Raw genomic sequence first — 19,954 nt, forward strand, 5'->3', positions numbered from 1 at the left:
AATATGCACAGCAACTACTTGGTCAACACCACATATATTCACTAAACACTACTGTGTAGATGTTTTATCAAGACAACAAGCCACAGTAGGTCAAGCTGTACTCAGAACATTATTTAAAACAACTTCAACTCCTACAGGCTGACCACCGCTATTTTTAATGGGAGGACAAACTGCTTTATAGTCTATGCACAGCATGTGCATCTGCATCTGCAGCTACACATGCCACCGAACGGAAAATGTCACTTACCCAGTGTACATCTGTTCGTGGCATGTTCCACTGCAGTCACATGCACCCTCCCACCTCACCGGGAGCCTGTAGTCGTTTAAGTTAAAATTATTTGCACATATGTGTGTGTATATATATATATATATATATATATATATATTAGCATGGACATCTCTATCCTTTCACCTATATACTCTATGGGCCTAATTCAGACTTTGGCGGGCGGCCAAAGTCCCGCCGACAAATGACCGCACTGCGGTCAAAAGACCGCGGCGGCCATTCTTACATTTCCGCTGGGCCGGCGGGCGCTCTCCAAAAGAGCGCCCGCCGGCCCAGCGGAAATGCCCCTGCAACGAGGATGCTGGCTCCGAATGGAGCCGGCGGAGTTGCAGGGGTGCGACGGGTGCAGTGGCACCCGTCGCGATTTTCACTGTCTGCTCAGCAGACAGTGAAAATCATGGTGGGGCCCTGTTAGGGGGCCCCTGCACTGCCCATGCCTGTGGCATGGGCAGTGCAGGGGCCCCCAGGGGCCCCACGACACCCGTTACCGCCAGCCTATTCCTGGCGGTAAGGGGGTCGGAATCCCCATGGCGGCGCTCCGGCAGGAAACCGCTGGTTCCCCTTTTCTGACCGCGGCGGTCAGAATGGCCCAGGAAGCACCGCCAGCCTGTTGGCGGTGCTTCCTCTGCCCTGGCGGTGTTACACCGCCAGGGTTAGAATGAGGGCCTATCACTCCTACCTTACCCTCTGCAGGAAAACAATCTAACATGGAGTTGATGCCCATGCGCAATGGAACCGAAGAGGAGGAGTCACTCGATCTTGTGACTCGAAAACACTTCTTCGACGAAAAACAACTTGTAACACTCCAAGCCCAACACTAGATGGCAGAAGTATAATACACAACATGTGAATCTGCAGCGGAACATGCCACAAACAGATGTACACTGGGTAAGTGACATTTTCCATATAGTGTGTGTACTTGCCTCCAGTTGGGGGACTGCCTATAAGTACCTAGTTCAGTGTTACTATAATAAAGTACCTTTATTTTTGCATCACTGTGTGGTTCCTTTCAAGTGTGAAAAGTTGCTGTGTGAATGCTGTGGTATTGCAAGTGCTTTACACTCCTCCTAGATAGGTCTTAGCTACTCACCACAGCTACAACTGGAGAGCCTTGGCTTCCTAGACACTGTCTTCATTCACTAAAATGGGTTGCCTGGACCTGGTATAAGGTGCAAACACCATAGGTGTCCACCACACACCAGGCCAGCTTCGTACAGTTATCAAACAACCGAGCGAAGGCAAGATGTGCAAGTTACATTTGAAGTCCCTCAGAAGTGGGTTTGGAAAACTCCACTTGCACTGTGTGGCACTTGTGATCTCTGTATCTAGCGGCTAGAGGCTATAGACTGTGTGCTGTATGCAGGCAGCAGCATATCTGTGCCGCACATGTGCAAGTTACATTTGAGGTCCCCCAGAGGCGGATTTGGAAAACCCCACTTGCACTGTGTGGCGCTTGTGATTCCCCATGTATGTAGAGGCTGTACACTGCATGCAGACAGCAGCGTCGCTGTTCCGTATTATGTAGAGTTTAGTCTTTAATGAAATACATGCGGTATCATTCCAAACAGCAAAACCGGCTATACCCTCAGCACCAGAGCATCTTGTGTATGATGGTCACACAACAAGCTCTTAATGTGTCCTGGGTGCATGACACGCAGACACAGAAGAAGGCCATTGAGGTGGGGGCACAGTGCGGGGAGATTATACGGGCATCATTTGCAAATAAAGAATGTTTCACTCCGGGTGAATAAGAAAAGCCGACATTTGTAAACCTCATGCAGACACACAAAAAAACAGGCAGCGACGAGGTGGGGCCACCGTAAGGGGAAGATTAAATAAACTGCAAGCAGCAATGGGCGTGCTTTGCAAACAAAGAAAAAAGTAGTTCGGAAACACAGGTCATATTTAGAACTGGTGGAGCGAGATTGTAGTTGGTCGCTGCTCTCGGGAGGGATAAACGTTGCCAGAGGCGTGACAAATGCATGCGATAAACAAATAGAAAGACAGAAGAGATTAGTGACAATTACGCTGGCAAATAGCAAGCGTATGGGAGGGCTTGAAGTCCATATACTGAATATAGCATGTCTCACAACAGCACATGAGCACTGCCTAGGCTCGACCTAAAAAAGAGTATTTCCTGCTGATCTTTGTATCGTCTTGAACAGCAAGATACTGGGTGTCCCTCCTCACAATATGCTAGCAGTTTTCAGACTTAATGATCCTGTGGACCGCCAGTTCTGTACATATTTTGTATATCTTTACTGATTTTAGGCAAAGACTGTAACCAAAATGGCAGGAGTTGCAGTGAGCCATTCGGACATGGCTACATATCAAAAACCAATTGGCAAACAATTGGGTGGGTGGGGGCATGAGGGGAGGAACCCAGCTGTGAGGGGCATTCATAGAAACCCACCCTCTGGTGTCAAGGAAATGTCCTGCGACAACAGCAAGATGTTGTAAAGGCCAATGTGAGTGTGTACCCCAGGCAGAGGCATTAATGTTAAGATGCTCCCCAGAACCTCCTAGAGGAACTTGACATAATGAGTGTAAGACCAAAACTAGATGTGCAGCCTGCAAAGGGGCAGGATGCTCCCCTCTCATATTCCATGACAACCTGTTAGGTGCGTGCAGCATGGGATCCAAGGTCCTAGGTTAGCGCTGAAGGTAGGCAGGTTGTTTTTCGCTTCCAGGTTGCTAATGTATGTGTTCCAGCTCCAACCCCTAGCACACCCTCCCGCACGTGTGTGCGCCGCCATAAAGACATCCAGCTCAGGCTTTTCCCATTACAGCAATGTGGAGATCCAACAGTGTATGTTGAGACTTGCGTGCGCTTTCCAGGACATCGCAATTTGTCCCTACAAGAGCGCTAAAGCAACATCACTAAAACTGTGCAAGTCCTTATCCTCTTTAGCCTTCAGTCAAAGCCCTAAAAAGGCATGATTTGGGTGAGGGCAAGAGCAAGCATTCCACTACTGCAGCAGTAATTCTCAGGACCTCCGGACTCTCCCAGGCAATGTGGTAAAAACCCACTTCAGATACTCTACATCTGGGACATTCAGGGGATGCCATGGAAATGTGCGTTTACTTCGCCGTGACGTGAGATAGGCCTGAACAGATAATTAAATTGCGTGCAGCGAATGCGTGGGGTGTGCAAAACTTCTTTGACATATTGAGGTACTAGGGACCAAAGAATATCCACGAGCAGTGCTGGGAGATCAGCCATCTGTCTGATTTTAGCTCTGCCATTTGTTGTGCAACGGCACAAACGGAGTGCGACATAAATCGTCATAATTTCCCATGTGCTACTGTGTGACAAGATGCCTTGTAGTATCAGAAATTGGGGCAGCTCAACCGTCCCTATCACCCATATTGTGTTAACTGCATGCTGTATAGCATGATACATCAGAAAGTTACCCGCTGCAACTTCGTACATGTCGACAATGTCCTGAAAGGGCATGATTACAATCAAGAGGAATACGATCCCCAAACTGTTAATCTCCGTCTTTCTCCAAGGCGTCGGATCACTTTCAGGAGTGCCAGAAGGTGCCATTTAGGAATAAGCAGGAAGTACGGAGGATGTAGGCCCTTGCCATGCACATATGTGTGCCAGCAGTGCTGTACTTCCCTCATTTGATGTGCCTCGTGTATCAGATGGACCCTGGGGTCCATCAGCCATATGTAGCCATAAGGAGCCTGCGAAAAGCCGTCGTCTCGGGGCAGTCGGCTGTGCTGAGGCAGCATAATGGCCACTGTAGTTGTGCTGCTGCACAGTAACACTCATAACTAGGGACACTGAGAACGTCATCAAGCAGTGGATGTTGGATAATACAAAATGCCACCCGCCCTCTGCCCAGCTCCAGCAGGAGACCATGAAGGTCCTGAAAGAAGGGCCTAGGAAGCAAAAGCGTTAGAGTGGCAAAGAACTACAAGAGCTGCTGTATAATAAGCATCTTGGATATCGCTGCCCAGCCGAGAGAGCGGCGATGACATCCAATATGGGAGGGGCTTACGGATCAAGCTCAAGGCCCTGTTCACATTACCTTTTCTGTCTGAGTGGTATATCTGACTACCCAGGTACTTAAAGGTGTTGTACCACCATTTAAGGTGGTAATCCGGCAGGGCCCCTCTATCAGGTTAGGAAGCAGGAAGAGGGGAAATAAGCAGAAATTAGCTCCGTACACCCTTAGGCCTAACACAGTGCCAAACTCCTCCAGGATCTCCTTCAGGGTTCAAAGTGAGGCCGAGGCATCACACAAATAAATGAGGACATCATCTGCATATAACGAGATGTGATATTCATCATACGCCAGTAGACCTCACTGCCGCACAAGTTGATGCAGGCCTGAGGCTCTATGGCCAGCGCAAACATCAGCAGATACATGGGATTGCCCGGCTGGGTGCCCCTCCAAAGGTCGAAGCTGTCAGAAATCAGTTGACCCATCTTGACTCTTGTTGGGTTCTTATACTGGGCGCAGATCCATCTGAGGAAGACCGGCCCATGGCCTCCAGCTTTGTCAATGGGAAGTCCCACCCAGGATGTCAAACGCCTTCTCTGTATCAAGTGACACTGCCACCTGTTTCTGAGTCCCACTCCGGGCAGCTCATATTAGACGGAGCAATCAGCGTATTTTGAGAAAAGTATTGCGCCCGAGAATAAACCCATATTGTTTTTTGTGCACAAGAGTGCCAACATCAGGTAACAGCCTGTCAGCCAGAACCTTCCACAATTTTTTGTAATGTAATGTTAAAAAGGAAAACTGACGGTAGGAGCAGACGTTGAGAGGGTCACGGCCCAGTTTGGGTAAAACCACTATGAACTTCTCACAGAGCGAATCTGGAAGCTGGCACCTTGTCCTGGCCTCCTTAAACACTTTCAGTAGCTACTGGGAAAGTTGCACACTAAAGGGGATATAGTATTCAATCAGGAGGCCAACTGTGCCTGGTGTTTTGTTTCAGGCAATTTGTGCGATTGCTGCATGTATCTCTTCAAGTTGGAGGGTCTCATTCAGTACCGCACATTGTAGCAGAGTCAGACGGTGTAGCAGGAGCCTCTGCAGAAATCCCTGGGTCCAGGCAGCAGGGGGATTGTCCACAGCCGCATAGAGGGAGTGATAGTACTCAGCAAAATCAGCATTAAGGGACTCCAGCATATTGACCATCATGCCATCCTCCAGCTTAATGGCCCCTATGGGTGACGAGTTTGGTCCTCCTTAACCAGCCATGCTAAGAACCTGTCCAAGCGATACCCTTCCACATATAGGTGTAGAAGGCTGGCCCAGTGTGTGATGGACACCTATGGTGTTTACACCTTATACTGGGTCCAAGCAACCCTTTTTAGACATTATTAAAGTGTCCAGATGGCCAGGACTCTCTAGGGATAGCTGTGGAGAGCAGCCAAGACTTATCTAGGAAGAGTGTGAAGCACTTGCAATACCACAATAGTCTCACAGTAACTTATCACACATGAAAGATACCACACAGTGTTGCAGAAATAAAGGTACTTTATTGCAGGAACACCAAACTAAATTACTATAGTCAAACCCCATTCTGGAGGTAAGTACACACAAAATATACACAGGTAATGTAGGGAAATGCCTCCCTTGGCATGGTTACCCCCTAACGTTTTGCCTTTTGTTGATGCTAGTTATGATTGAAAGTGTGCTAGTGTCCTGCTAACCAGGCCCCAGCACCAGTGTTCTTTCCTTAAACTGTACCTTTGTTCCCACAATTGGCACAGGCCTGGCACACAGATAAGTCCCTTGTAAATGGAACCCCATGGTACCAAGAGCCCTGTGGCCAGGGAATGTCTCTAAGGGCTGCAGCATGTATTATGCCACCCTGGGGACCCCTCACTCAGCACATGCACACTGCCTCACAGCTTGTGTGTGCTGGTGGGGAGAAAATGACTAAGTCAACATGGCACTCCCCTCAGAGTGCCATGCCCTTAACCCACTGCCTGTGGCATAGGTAGGTCACCCCTCTAGCAGGCCTTACAGCCCTAAGGCAGGGTGCACTACACCACAGGTGAGGGCATACTTGCATGAGCACTATGCCCCTACAGTGTCTAATCCAAATCTTAAACATTGTAAGTGCAGGGTTGCCATAAAGAGTATATGGTCTGGGAGTCTGTCAAATACGAACTCCACAGTTCCATAATGGCTACACTGAAATCTGGGAAGTTTGGTATCAAACTTCTCAGCACAATAAATGCACACTGATGCCAGTGTGGGATTTATTGTAAAATACACCCAGAGGGCATCTTAGAGATGCCCCCCTGAATATCAGTGCAACTCCTAGTGCTAGGCTGTCCAGTTTCTGCCAGCCTGCCACAACCAGACACGTTCCTGGCCACATGAAGTGAGTTCCTTTGTCACTTTGTGGCCAGCAACAAAGCCTGTACTGGGTAGAGGTGCTTCTCACCTCCCCCTGCAGGAACTGTAACACCTGGCGGTGAGCCTCAAAGGCTCATGCCTTTTGTTACAGTACCCCAGGGCATCCCAGCTAGTGAAGATGCCCGCCCCTCTTGCCAATGCCCCCACTTTTGGTGGCAAGTCTGGAGGAGATAATGAGAAAAACAAGGAGGCGTCACCTACCAGTCAGGACAGCCCCTAAGGTGCCTTAAGCTGAGGTGACCCCTGTCTTTAGAAATCCTCTATCTTGAGTTTGGATGATTCCCCCAATAGGAATAGGGATGTGCCCCCCTCCCTCAGGGAGGAGGCACAAAGAGTGTGTGTAGCCACCCTCAAGGACAGTAGCCATTGGCTACTGCCCCCAGACCTAAACTCACACCTAAATTTAGTATTTAGGGGCGACCCTGAACCCTGGAAATCTGATTCCTGCAACCTGAAGAAAGGACTGCTGACTTGAAAGCCCTGCAGAGACAACGGAGACAGCAACTGACTTAGCCCCAGTCCTACCAGCCTGTCTCCAGACTCAAAGAATCTGCACTGTGATGCATCCGACAGGACCGGCGACCTCTGAGGACTCAGAAGACTGGCCTGCACCTAAAGGACCAAGAAACTCAGAGAACAGCTGCACTGTTTAGAAACTGCAACAACTTTGCAACTTTGAAGCAACTTTTAAGGAACTCTTACTTCCCACCGGAAACGTGAGACTTCACACACTGCATCCGACGTCCCCGGCTCGAGTTCAGGAGAACCAACACTGCAGAGAGGACCTTCAGGCGACTCCGACGACGTGGACACCCTTAGTCGACCTTCCTGCACCCCCACAGCGACGCCTGCAGAGAGGATCCAGATGCTCCCCCTGACCGCGACTGCCTGGTAACAAAGGAACCCGACGCCTGGACCAAGCCCTGCACCCGCAGCCCCCAGGACCGAGAGGAACCACCTACCAGTGCAGGAGCGACCAGCAGGCGACCCTCATCCTAGCCCAGTTGGTGGCAGGCCCGAGAAGTCCCCCTGTGCCCTGCCTGCATCGCCAGAGTGACCCCCGGGTCCCTCCATCGCTTTCTATAGCAAACCCGATACCTACTTTGCCTACTGCACCTGGCCACCCCTGTGCCGCTGAGGGTGTGTTTTGTGGGCTTGTGTGTCCCCCCCCCCAGTGCTCTACAAAACCCTGCCCTGGTCTGCTCCCCGAGGATGCAGGTACGTACCTGCTAGCAGACTGGAACCGGGGCACCCCTGTTCTTCATAGGCACCTATGTGTTTTGGGCCCTCCTTTGACATCTGCACCTGACCAGCCCTGTTTTGCTGGTGCTGTGGCTTTGGGGTTGCCTTGAACCCCCAATTGTGGGCTGCCTATGCCCAGGAGACTGACTGTGTAAGTGCTTTACTTACCTGCAAAAACTAACCAAATTTACCTCTCCCAGGAACTGTTGATTTTTGCACTGTGTCCACTTTTAAAAATAGCTTATTGCCATTTTAACCAAAACTGTGTGTCCTACTGTTTTAAATCAAAGTTCTATACTTACCTGTGTCAAGTACCGTGCATTTTATGTACTTACCTCAAATCTTGAATCTTGTGGTTCTAAAGTAAACTAAGAAAGGATATTTTTCTATATAAAACCTATTGGCCTGGAGTTAAGTCTTTGAGTGTGTGTTCCTCATTTATTGCCTGTGTGTGTACAACAAATGCTTAACACTACCCTCTGATGAGCCTACTGCTCGACCATACTACCACAAAATAGAGCATTAGTATTATCTAATTTTGCCACCATCAACCTCTAAGGGGAACCCTTGGACTCTGTGCACACTATCTCCCACTTTGAGATAGTATATACAGAGCCACCTTCCTACAGGTAAGTATTAGGGAATGACATAAAATAGCAAGGTCTCTATAGGGGGGCCAAACCATATACTAAAAAAGTGGAATGCCAGAATGGGTACCCCATCAGAGAATATGGAGTAGTTAGCCAAGGGGTGGGAGAGTGTGTAACCTCAAGATGTAAGTATCTAGAAGAACCCCAGCGACCAGAAGAGGAGAGGTAAGTTACCTGGTTATTCCATTGACTAACATGGCGACTCGTCAGTGGAATATTGCAAAAGCAGGACTAGGCCAGTGGAACCCAATGATGGATTCTGAATGAAGATGACCCGCAAAAGAAGGGGACACAATCCAGTCCACTCAGGAGTGTCCAGGTGGAGCAGGAGGCAGTGCTCACCCTTCTGTGGGTGAAGATTCGGGTTGACAGTGATCAATGAAGTCCATCTGCGAAGCCCAGGAGCTGCAGAGGAATCCCTGATGTCACCTAGGAGCTGTCCCTTGTCGATCTGCGGATTGCAGATGGGTCAGTTATTAGGAGGGCCACCAACAACCACAGGAAAGTGCAACTGGAGCAAGGTCCTTGGGACTCGACCCTTGGAGGGGAGTCCAGGTTATCCTTCAGAAGACAAGAGAGCCAGCAGAAGCAGTCGGAGCCCCCACTAGCAACTCACGTCCAGCAGGCACAGTAAGTCGCAGTGAGTACCAGTCAGCACACCTGAAAAGGAGTCTCATGTCACTGGAGCAGCAGAGGGGAGACTGTCCTTGCAGGGGTGGAGTGCTGGAGGCCGGGGCTATTTTGAGCCTGAAGATCCCTCTGAGCAGGAGTCAACAAGCCTTGGTTGCTGCAACAGTCACGGTGCACAGGAGTTCTGTCTTGGAGGAAGAGGTAAGGGCTCACTGTCTCCCAAGTTACTAAGAAGGCAGAGAGGTCCCAGAGGACCTCTCAGAACCACCACCTGTGTTGGAGAACCCTTGCACATCTAGAGGGCAGCAGAACCCAGCATCCGGGCGTTGTTGCCTTAGGTATCTGCGGATGCAGGGGAGGGACTCCTTCACTCTAAGGGAGATTTCTTCTTGCTTCTTTGATGCAGCTGAAGTCATGCTGATCTCAGAGGAAGCACAGCTGTGGAAATGTTGCCACTTGGTGACAAGAGCCGCAGAAACAATGTTGTAAGGAGAGGTTGTCTTGGTGTTGCAGTCTTGTTCTATTCCTGTGAAGTTCAGCTGGGGATCTGGTGGCCAGGAGCAGAAGAGGTCTTTGCAGAGGACTCCTGGTGGAATCTTGCACGACAAAGCTGGGGCCCCACCCATAAGGGAGTCCCTAAATAGCCCAAAAAGGGGATTGGTCACTTTGCAAGGTGACCACCTACCAGAGGGGGTTACCGACATCAGCCACCTACCCTGATCAGTCAGATGCTCCCAGGGGCCTCGAATCATCTTGATTTCAAGATGGCAGAACCAAGTGGCCACCTGGAGGAGCTCTGGGCACCACTCCTGGGGTCAGGGGTCTTCAAACTGGGGGGTGGGCCTGCCTAAAGGGGCCTCAAGTGATCCTGTGGGGAGGGGGTGGTGCTAGGATATGGCCAAAAGAAGGTTTATACACATAACAGTGCTTTGTTTCAAACAGAAACCTGTTATTGCATTTTTAAAAAGGTAACTGTACTTAACTGCAATGTTTAAATAAATTTAGATATATTTAAACATTGCCATCTTAATAAAATAATTGTGAAAAATTGTGAGGGGGGCCCCAATGTGTTTTATTTTTCAATGGGGGGAAACATAAAAAAGTTTGAAAACCACTGCCTGGGGTGGTGATGCACAGGAGAATGGTCATTCCCCTTTTTTTTGTCTACTGTTGTGCCAGATTAGGGACCCAGGCCCCTGGACTGGTACAAACCAGATAATGCAAGGAGGGCACCAAATATGCCCTTCAAATCTAACTGGTGGCATGGCGAGGCTACCCCTCTCCAGTTCTGTAACACCTATTTCCATAGGAGAGGAGGTTGCACTCCTCTCCCACAGGAAATCCTTTGTTCTACCTTCCCCTGCTTGAGCCGGTCAAGCAGCACGAGGGCAGAATTCTGTCTGAGGAGCTCCAGGTGTGGCTGCTCGCAGACCCTGAAAGACTGGTAGGAGCAACATTGGGGTGTCCTCTAAGGAGCCCCCAGAGTGCATGGAGTCATGCCACCAATACTGGCATCAGTATTAGTGTATGACTGACCTGTTTGATACCAAACATGCCTAGGTTCAGAGGTACCATTATGTAGTTGGACCATAGGTAGTGACCTATTGCCAGTAGATAGCTAAAATGGCTTCCCCACGCTTACAAAGTCCAGAGGGTTAGAATTGGAGTTTTTAGGGACACCTCTGCCCATGTAGGGTTGCCCACACACGCATGGACCTGCACCATGCCATTTGGGCTTGAAGGGCCTACCATAGGAGTGACTTACAGTGACCTGGTGTAGTGACCAGCAGTGAAAGGGTGCATGCACCTTTTCATGCAGGCTGCAAATGGCAGACCTGTAGACACAGTTTGCATGGGTTCCCATGGGTGGCATTATACATGCTGCAGCCCATGGGGGACCCCTGGTGTACCAATTGGCTGAGTAACTAAGTACCACATACTAAGGACTTACAGGGGTACACCAGTATGCTAATTGTGTGGTGTAAAGAGTACCAAGACAACCAAATTTAGAGGAGAGGGCACAATCACTGGGGTCCTGGTTAGCAGGTTCCCAGTGAAAGCAATCTAAGAACACTGACATCAGGCAAAAAATAGGTTAACCATGCCACAAAGAGGGATTTTCCTACAGATTACCACTGGTGCATCGAGTGGAGTCGACAAAGCAGAGCTTGATGCCGACTTTGGAGACGGCAGGCAAAAATTAGGCACATGAGGGTGAAGCCACAGAGGTGTGCACCAGTGCTGAAACGACTCTGGAGGTGGATTCTTGGAGCTTAACGGGCACTGAGGGTGAACCTGCCGGTGAAGATCCCGTCAGGTCACCCTCTACCTGCTTGGGACCCGAAGGCGCTCCACGGGGAGGGCTGGGCCCAAAAATGGCATGCAGGGAACAGTATTAGTCTTGCATCTGGGCTAGAGTCGCCCTGGTGCCAGGGAAAACAGGAACTCGGGGAGGACTCCTGCACGGACTCTTCCTCAGAAGAACGAGATGAGCTATGAGGAGACGGTGAAGTTAGTGGATGGCGCGGCTTCCACCGCATGCAAAGCTTACCATGAGATGTCGATAGAGCCACGCGCGAACGGCTCCTGGAGCGTACTGTGGATGGCGAAGGAGTCCTTAGAAGACTGTGCCAACCACGGCAACAGGAGCTTCATCCACAGCTCCCTCAACACTTTCGGCTTCAGAGGTTGACTGGCGTCACAATCCTCTGAGTCATGCTGGACGCCTAAACACCACAAACAGACAAAATGGGGGTCCGTGACTGTAGGAAAGTATCACTTGTCTGGCATGTTACCCCCATTTTTTACTTATATGTCAGTTTGTTTTTGCCTGCGTCATTGGGATCCTCCTAGCCAGGACCCAGTGCTCATAATTGTGGCATGTATGTGTTCCCTGTGTGGTGCCTAACTGTATCACTGAGGCTCTGCTAACCAGAACCTCAGTGTTTATGCTCTCTCTGCTTTTAAAATTGTCACTGCAGGCTAGTGACTATTTTCTCCAATTCTTATTGACATACTGGCACACGCTTATAATCCCCTAGTATATGGTACCTAGGTACCCAGGGTATTGGGTTCCAGGAGATTACTATGGGCTGCAGCATTTCTTTTGCCACCCATAGGGAGCTCAAACAATTCTTACACAGGAGTGCCACTGCAGCCTGAGTGAAATAACGTCCACGTTATTTCACAGCCATTTTACCCTGCACTTAAGTAACTTATAAGTCACCTATATGTCTAACCCTCACTTGGTGAAGGTTAGGAGCAAAGTTACTAAGTGTGAGGGCACCCTGGCACTAGCCAAGGTGCCCCCACATTGTTCAGGGCAATTTCCCCAGACTTTGTGAGTGCGGGGACACCATTGTACGCGTGAACTACATATAGGTCAATACCTATGTGTAGCTTCACAAAGGTAACTCCGAACATGGCCATGTAACATTTCTAATATCAAGGAATTTACCCCCCAAGCCAAATCTGATATTGTGGTGCCAATCCCATGCATCCCCGGGGCTCCAGCATGGACCCCGGGTACTGCCTTACTAGCTCTCTAGGGTTTTCTCCACAGCTACCGCTGCTGCCAACCCTAAGACAGGTTTCTGCCCCTGGGGCCTGGGCAGCCTAGTCCCAGGAAGGCAGAACAAAGGATTTCCTCTGAGAGAGGGTGTTATACCCTCTCCCTTTGGAAATAGGTGTTAAGGGCCTGAGAGGAATAGCCTCTCCTGGCCTCTGGAAATGCTTTGAAGGGCACAGATGGTGCCCTCCTTGCATAAATCAGTCTACATCGGTTCAGGGATCCCCCAGCTCCTGCTCTGGTGCGAAACTGGGCAAAGGAAAGGGGAGTGACCACTCCCCTGTCCATCACCACCCCAAGGGTGGTGCCCAGAGCTCCTCTAGTGTGTCCCAGACCTCTGCCATCTTGATGCAGAGGTGTGAGGGCTCAATGGAAACCTCTGAGTAGCCAGTGCCAGCAGGTGACATCAGAGACCCCTCCTGATAGGCTCTTACCTGGTTAGGTAGCCAATCCTCCTCTGAGGGCTATTTAGGGTCTCTCCTGTGGGTTTCTCTTCAGATAATGAATGCAAGTTCTCACCAGAGTTCCTCTGCACTTCTCTCTTCAACTTCCATCAAGGATCAACCGCTGACTGCTCCAGGACACCTGCAAAACCGCAACAAAGTAGCAAGAAGACTACCAGCAACATTGTAGCGCCTAATCCTACCGGCATCTCGACTGTTTCCTGGTGGTGCATGCTCTGGGGGCTGTCTGCCTTCACCCTGCACTGGAAGCCAAGAAGGAATCTCCCGTGGGTCGACGGAATCTTCCCCCTGCTAACGCAGGCACCAAACTTCGGCATCACCGGTCCTCTGGGTCCCCTTTCATCTTGACGAGCGTGGTCCCTGGAAGACAGGAGCTAGATCCAAGTCACCCCGACAGTCCAGTGGTCTTTCTGTCCAAATTTGGTGGAGGTAAGTCCTTGCCTCCCCACGCCAGACATTAATCCTGTGTACTGCGTGATCTGCAGCTGCTAGGGCTTCTGTGCACTTTTGCAAAACTTCCTTAGTGCACAGCACAGCCCAGGTCCCCAGCACTCTGTCCTGCATTGCCCAACTCGCTGAGTTGACCTCCGGCTTCGTGGGACCATCTTTTGTTGTGTTGAGATGACTGCCATGCTCAGATTTCTTGAATGCCTGTTCAAGTGCTTCTGAGGGTGCTGCCTGCTTCTGCATTGGCTCTCTCTGTTGCTGAGCGCTCCCTCTGTCTCCCCCTGCAAGGGGTGACCTCCTCGTCCTTCCTGGGCCATGGCAGCACCCATAATCTTCAATCGCGACTCTTGCAGGCTTGTTTGTGGTCTTTCTGTGTGGAAACAACTCTGCATCCTCCAGAACATCGTGGGACATCTTCTGACCAAAGGAGAAGTTTGTGGCACCTTCCGTTGTTGCAGAATCTTTGGCTTCTTCCACCCTGAGGCAGCCCTTTTGCATCTTCATCCGGGGTTTAGTGGGCTCCTTCCCCAGCCTGGACACTTGCGTAACTCTTGGACTTGGTCCCCTTCCTTTGCAGGTCCTCAGGTCCAGGAATCCGTCTTCAGTGCTTTGCAGTCAGTTGTTGTCTTCACAGAATCCCCTATCTCGACTTTCCAGTCTTTCTGGGGTAGAAGGGTAACTGTACTCTTACTTTTCAGGGTCTTGGGGTGGGGTATCTTGGACACCCGTATTGTTTTCTTACACCCTCAGCGACCCTCTACACACTACACTAGGCCTGGGGTCCATTCGTGGTTCGCATTCCACTTTTGGAGTATATGGTTTTTGTTGCCCCTAGCCCTATTGTCTCCTATTGCATTCTATTGTGTTCTACAGTGTTTGCACTACTTTTCTAAGCGTTTTACTTACCTGATTTTGGTTTGTGTGTATATTTTGTGTATTTTACTTACCTCCTAATGGAGTATATCCTCTGAGAGATACTTTTGGCATATTGTCACTAAAATAAAGTACCCTTATTTTTAGTAACTTTGAGTATTGTGTTTCTTGTGATATAGTGCTATATGATATAAGTGGTATAGTAGGAGCTTTGCATGTCTCCTAGTTCAGCCTAAGCTGCTCTTCTATAGCTACCTCTATCAGCCTAAGCTGCTAGAACACTACTAATCTACTAATAAGGGATAACTGGACCTGGCACAAGGTGTAAGTACCATCAGGTACCCATTATAGGCCAGGCCAGCCTCCTACAGTGACCGACATTTACAGAGGACAGGACCCACAAAGCTTAAATCCAGAAGTCATAACAAACTGTTCCAACCGACGGAAAACCATAAAAAATAAACAAAAGGGGGGGGGGGGGCAAAAAATGGCCAGTGGAGTCCATATAACCCCTTGGCTGATGTAAGATTAGGCCATTTTAGGCCTACTTCAAAGTTTTTGTCATTGGAACAGTGTGCTTTTTTCCTATCCATGTTTTTGGGGTTCATACCATGTGGGTCCTGTGGGCGACAAATGTTGGATACGGGCCCCCTCCCCCCCCCCCCAATTTGTATGTGATGCCTGGGCGAGGCCATGACACCAAAGAGTGCGACTCTTGTTGTCAACTTTGACCAAAAGCTCTGTGGGAAGCTTCTGGCGGTGCAGATGTCAGAGCTGTCCTGGACTTCCCACCGACCAAGGTCTCCTTCTTGTACGGACGTCCATTTGCAGGGCTGTTCTAGGAGTCATTTTCGTGGACACCTCTCTCTATCGACTTCAAGAGGTAAGCCTTAGCGCAAGCAGTTGAAGTCAAGGAAGCTGCCGACTTCACCACATACGGCCTACCACCATTCCTCGGTTGAGGATTCGAGATCTGAGCCTACCCCGCGTCTCCCTCCCTTTCCAGGAGCCAGGGTGACTCTAAACCAGATGCATGAGTATTAAATTTCCCTTTGCGCTGTCTTCGGTGAATCACCTTCCCCGGGAGCGCCTGTGGTTCCCAAGGAGATGCAAAGTGGCATGACCATGTCCACGCCGGCAAGTTCACCCTCAGCTTCAGTTAGGCCTTCAGCATCAGTAGACGAAGCAGTTATGGCGCTGGTGCACAGCACTCTGGGGTTCCAACTTCAGCACCCGTATTTCACAGAGTGGAGGTCCCTGAACTGGTGCAGACTGGTTTATGCACGGAGGGCACCAAATGTGCCCTTCAAAGCATACCAGTGGCTTGGGGAGGCTACCCCTCCCAAGCCATGATTTCCAAAGGGAGAGGGTTACCCCCTTTCCTGAAGGAAACGTTTGTTCTGACTTCCTGGGCTTGAGCTGGTCAAGCAGCAGGAGGGCAGCATCCTGTGTGAGGGGTGGCAGCAGCGTGGGATGCCCGGAAAACCCCAAAAAGCTAGTAGGAGCAATGCTGGGTGTCCACTAAGGAGCCCCCAGAGTGCATGGAGTCATACAACCAATACTGGCAACAGTATTGAGGTATGATTCTGACATGTTTGATATCAAACATGCCCAGGTTCGGAGTTACCATTATGTAGCTGGATATAGATAGTGACCTATGTCCAGTACACAGGTAAAATTGTGTACCCGCACCCACGAATTCCTGGAAAATGGAGCTGGTGTTTGTGGGGGCACCTTTGCTCATGAAGGGGTGCCCTCACACACAGGTACCTGCACCCTGCCTTCTGGGCTAGGAGGGCCTACCATAGGGGTGACTTACAGTGACCTGTTGCAAAGGCCTGAAGTGAAAGGGTGCATACACCTTTTCACTCAGGCTGCAATGGCAGGCCTGCAGACAAATTTTGCATGAGCTCCTGTAGGTGTCCTAATACATGCTGCAGCCCTTGGGGGGGGCCCTGGTGCCCGAATGCCCTGGGTTCCCAGGTACCATATAGTAGAATCTTGTATGGGGGCAGCAGTATGCCAAATGTGGGGTGTGTGTGGTCCAAGCAACCAAATCTAAAGGAAGAGAGCACAGTCACTGGGGTCCTGGTTAGGAGGATCCCAGTGAACACAGTCAAAACACACTGACATCAGGCAAAAAGTGGGGTAACTATGCTAAAAAGAGGGTACTTTCCTACAATCATACTCATTGAAGTTTAGTGGTACAGGGCGCTTTGGCCTACCATGATATTGAGTCTCTTCCACATGTCCCATCTAATAGAGATTCTAGGAGTCTAGATGTCTGTGGCAGGCATATTTTTTCCTCCACAAGTTTTTCTCTGTGCTCTGTAAATACATCTTGCATTTTTGGACATTTCTCTCATTCATTATAGGACTCATTGGCAAACGTCTTGCCTACGCTTACCGAAGATATCAGGAGCACTCTTACCCCTACGATTCAAGATGGCCAGCAAGCAGCTAAAATAATCATTCTGAATACTACTGACTCTGTAGGTTGACATATAGCTTCCTCAGTCATGCTACGTTACCGTGCCTGGTGCCAGTTTAAACCACAATGACTGAATGTCGTCAGATGGTGCCAAGGCAGACTCAGCTTTAAGGCGTTTTCGTGACAGTAGTGTTTGAACAGAAAATTAGCTTGGTTCCTCTCTAACCTTTGGTCTCTACTTATTTCACAGATGAACCATGCTTCTGCAGGGCCGTGAGGCTTTTTCAGTTCTATGTCTGTTCCACCTAATGATGCCACCCGGTGGGTGCTTCTGCTTTTGGCAGGTGTAATTTCTCATTAAATTGTCAAGTAGGTTATTGGGGTGTATAGTGCCCTGGGATTCTATGGTGCTTTTCATGCCTGATATTCCAAGGCTACATTCATTATTGTTATTAGTAGGAGTAGCTTTATATTTTTTATATATATTTTGGTGGTTACTACATAGACATTTGTTTATCATACTCCTATGTCAGTAAGTATATATATTGAGAATATCTTAAAAATGTTTTAATCATCTCTAGCTACTTTTCCTGGGACAATTATAATTATATTCCAAATAATTGCTAATATTGTCTTCAACTTCTTTTAAAGGGGGCAAGAGATAAAAAGTTTAAGTGTGTCTTATAGTGTAGGTCTAGTTAGGATATACCTTTACATAATAAGAGGTATTGCTCAATGACATGTTAAGTTGCTCTGTGTTCCATCAGGGTAAAACATGCAGTTTCGGTCTCCATATAAGAACAAATAGATTTACCTTCACTAGCTCATTTGGCAATTCTGTCCTACGGTTATGAGTAGTGTTTCTTACGCATGTTTTCTTTGTCTTTATGACTTTCATTGCCGTAGTCCGTTCCACTGTACTTTTGGGGTGCTCATGCATGGGTTTGGATCCCATTAAGGGAGCACATAGTTTTATATTAATTTTGTTAGTTCCCCTCTAACACTGATTAGTCATATTAACAAGGATTTTCCTCATTCCATATTTTTGACTATTTGACTCCTTATTCATGGTTCCTCCCATGAGTTTTATGTTGTGAAATATGTTAGGGCTCACCTACATTGTTATAAATGGCCAATCTTTTTGAATTGTTCTAGACCTGTTTCATTCTAGAAACTGATGTTAAATGTTCTCGATCATGGGTGATGCTATCTCCATGCTCTTAACCTTTTTATAACTTTTTCTTACTGTGGACCTTTACACAGTTCTTTTTGTAAAGAGTATGTGTTTCCTCATAGGTATTGTTATGAATGCACTGTCTATTTCTCTTGTACTAGACCAGTTTTCTTCTGGTTAGAGACTTTCATTGCTGGGTCACTTCTGACACACATTTGACATACTAACATAGATGAGCTTATTCCCATATTTTTCATGCCATATGGTTTTATTTGCCTTTGGTTCCTTCCACGGTTTTGATCTAGAGTATGTTATTACTCGCCTTACTTATTCTGATTTTCCAGTCTTTTTCTCTTGTACTAGACTAGTTTTGTGATCCTAAGAGACTTTTTTTTGGAAGGTCTCAGTTTGCACTCTCTCCTTCAGATTACTATGACTATGGTATCTGGTTCTAAAGTAAGAAATCTGCAGCTAGATGTCTCTATCAGATTAATGAGTTGCTTACCTTTGGTAACACATTATCTAGTAGAGATAGGATTTAGCGGCAGATTCTTAAATGACCAATCCATTATCCCCGCTCTGCAAACTGAGTCCTCTTTGGTCTCAGAAGATTTCATTTGTGGAAATCAACACCAGTTTTGCTTCACTAATGACTGAGCTAAAACACTCATGCACTGACAAAAATCTCTGGAATGCGCCTCTTAGTCCAAAGAAGACATTTATTATTTCACTGTGAAAGGAGATTAGCATGCTTAAAGCACATGTTTAAAAATGGTCACAGCAATGACATGAAAACATGTGCAAATGATTATCCACTGCAATATATACAGCAAATATATGTATCTATATCATAATGCAAAGCAAATAATTAATTAAAAAATATACATCACCATGAGGCCAGGGCATCACTGCTTCATCTCCCTCCTGTTCAGCATCAGATCGCCAGATCCCAGAATCGATTGAGGAGAGAGAGAGAGATCAATTATTCTCACAGGAAGGATGACACACTCCAGCGTCCTGGATATGCCTGAGATCTGCAGACACTCTCTGTCCCCAGTCCATTTGGTCTCGGCCTCTTATACTTTGAACAAACAAGAGAGGAAAAGTCTAGAGCATTCCTCTCACTGCAGAAGTTTATTTATTCAAAAAACGCTGATTGCTTTAGGCCAGCTTTGAAAATAACACATTGGGACTTGGCGACAATTCCAATGTACTCATTCAAAACAAGACTGTCCCTGCCGTCCTAAGCCCTTAGTGGGAAAGAACACAAAAAAAAAAACTTGCACATTGTACAATGTGGAAAACTACTTACAGCTTTTAACGTGACAGTGGCTAATGCCAAAATAAAGTCAATAGGCAAAATTAAGTTTGTGGTCTCTATTGTGACAGTGTACTACTAGGCTAAGCGCAACGTGGAGTCAGTGGTCACAACTCACATATCATTACAACACCTTGAATTAAGAATTTGGTGATTATTTGACACAGGTGTATTTTGTGCACATTGTTTCAATAGGCAGTTTCTATATGTGGCTCAAGGTTTTGAGCGTGGAAGATAGTCACGGAAGAAACTGACTTCGCCAAGGGGGTTATATGGACTCCACTGACGTCACATCTGGTGGATGACGTCGATACTGAGTCATACGACACCCTCTTCCAATGCGCAGACTTGCTATGGGAAAATAGTTTCCAGATCCAGGCTTGTGCCTGAGGAAGATTCGAAAGTAAGGACTCTGTGGCTAGATCCTGTCTCAACCAGGTAATGCATTTGTGCATCAATGGGTTTTTCAAAATAGGAAT

The sequence above is a fragment of the Pleurodeles waltl genome, chromosome 1_2 (genome assembly GCF_031143425.1).
Source record: "Pleurodeles waltl isolate 20211129_DDA chromosome 1_2, aPleWal1.hap1.20221129, whole genome shotgun sequence".
Taxonomy (NCBI): domain Eukaryota; kingdom Metazoa; phylum Chordata; class Amphibia; order Caudata; family Salamandridae; genus Pleurodeles; species Pleurodeles waltl.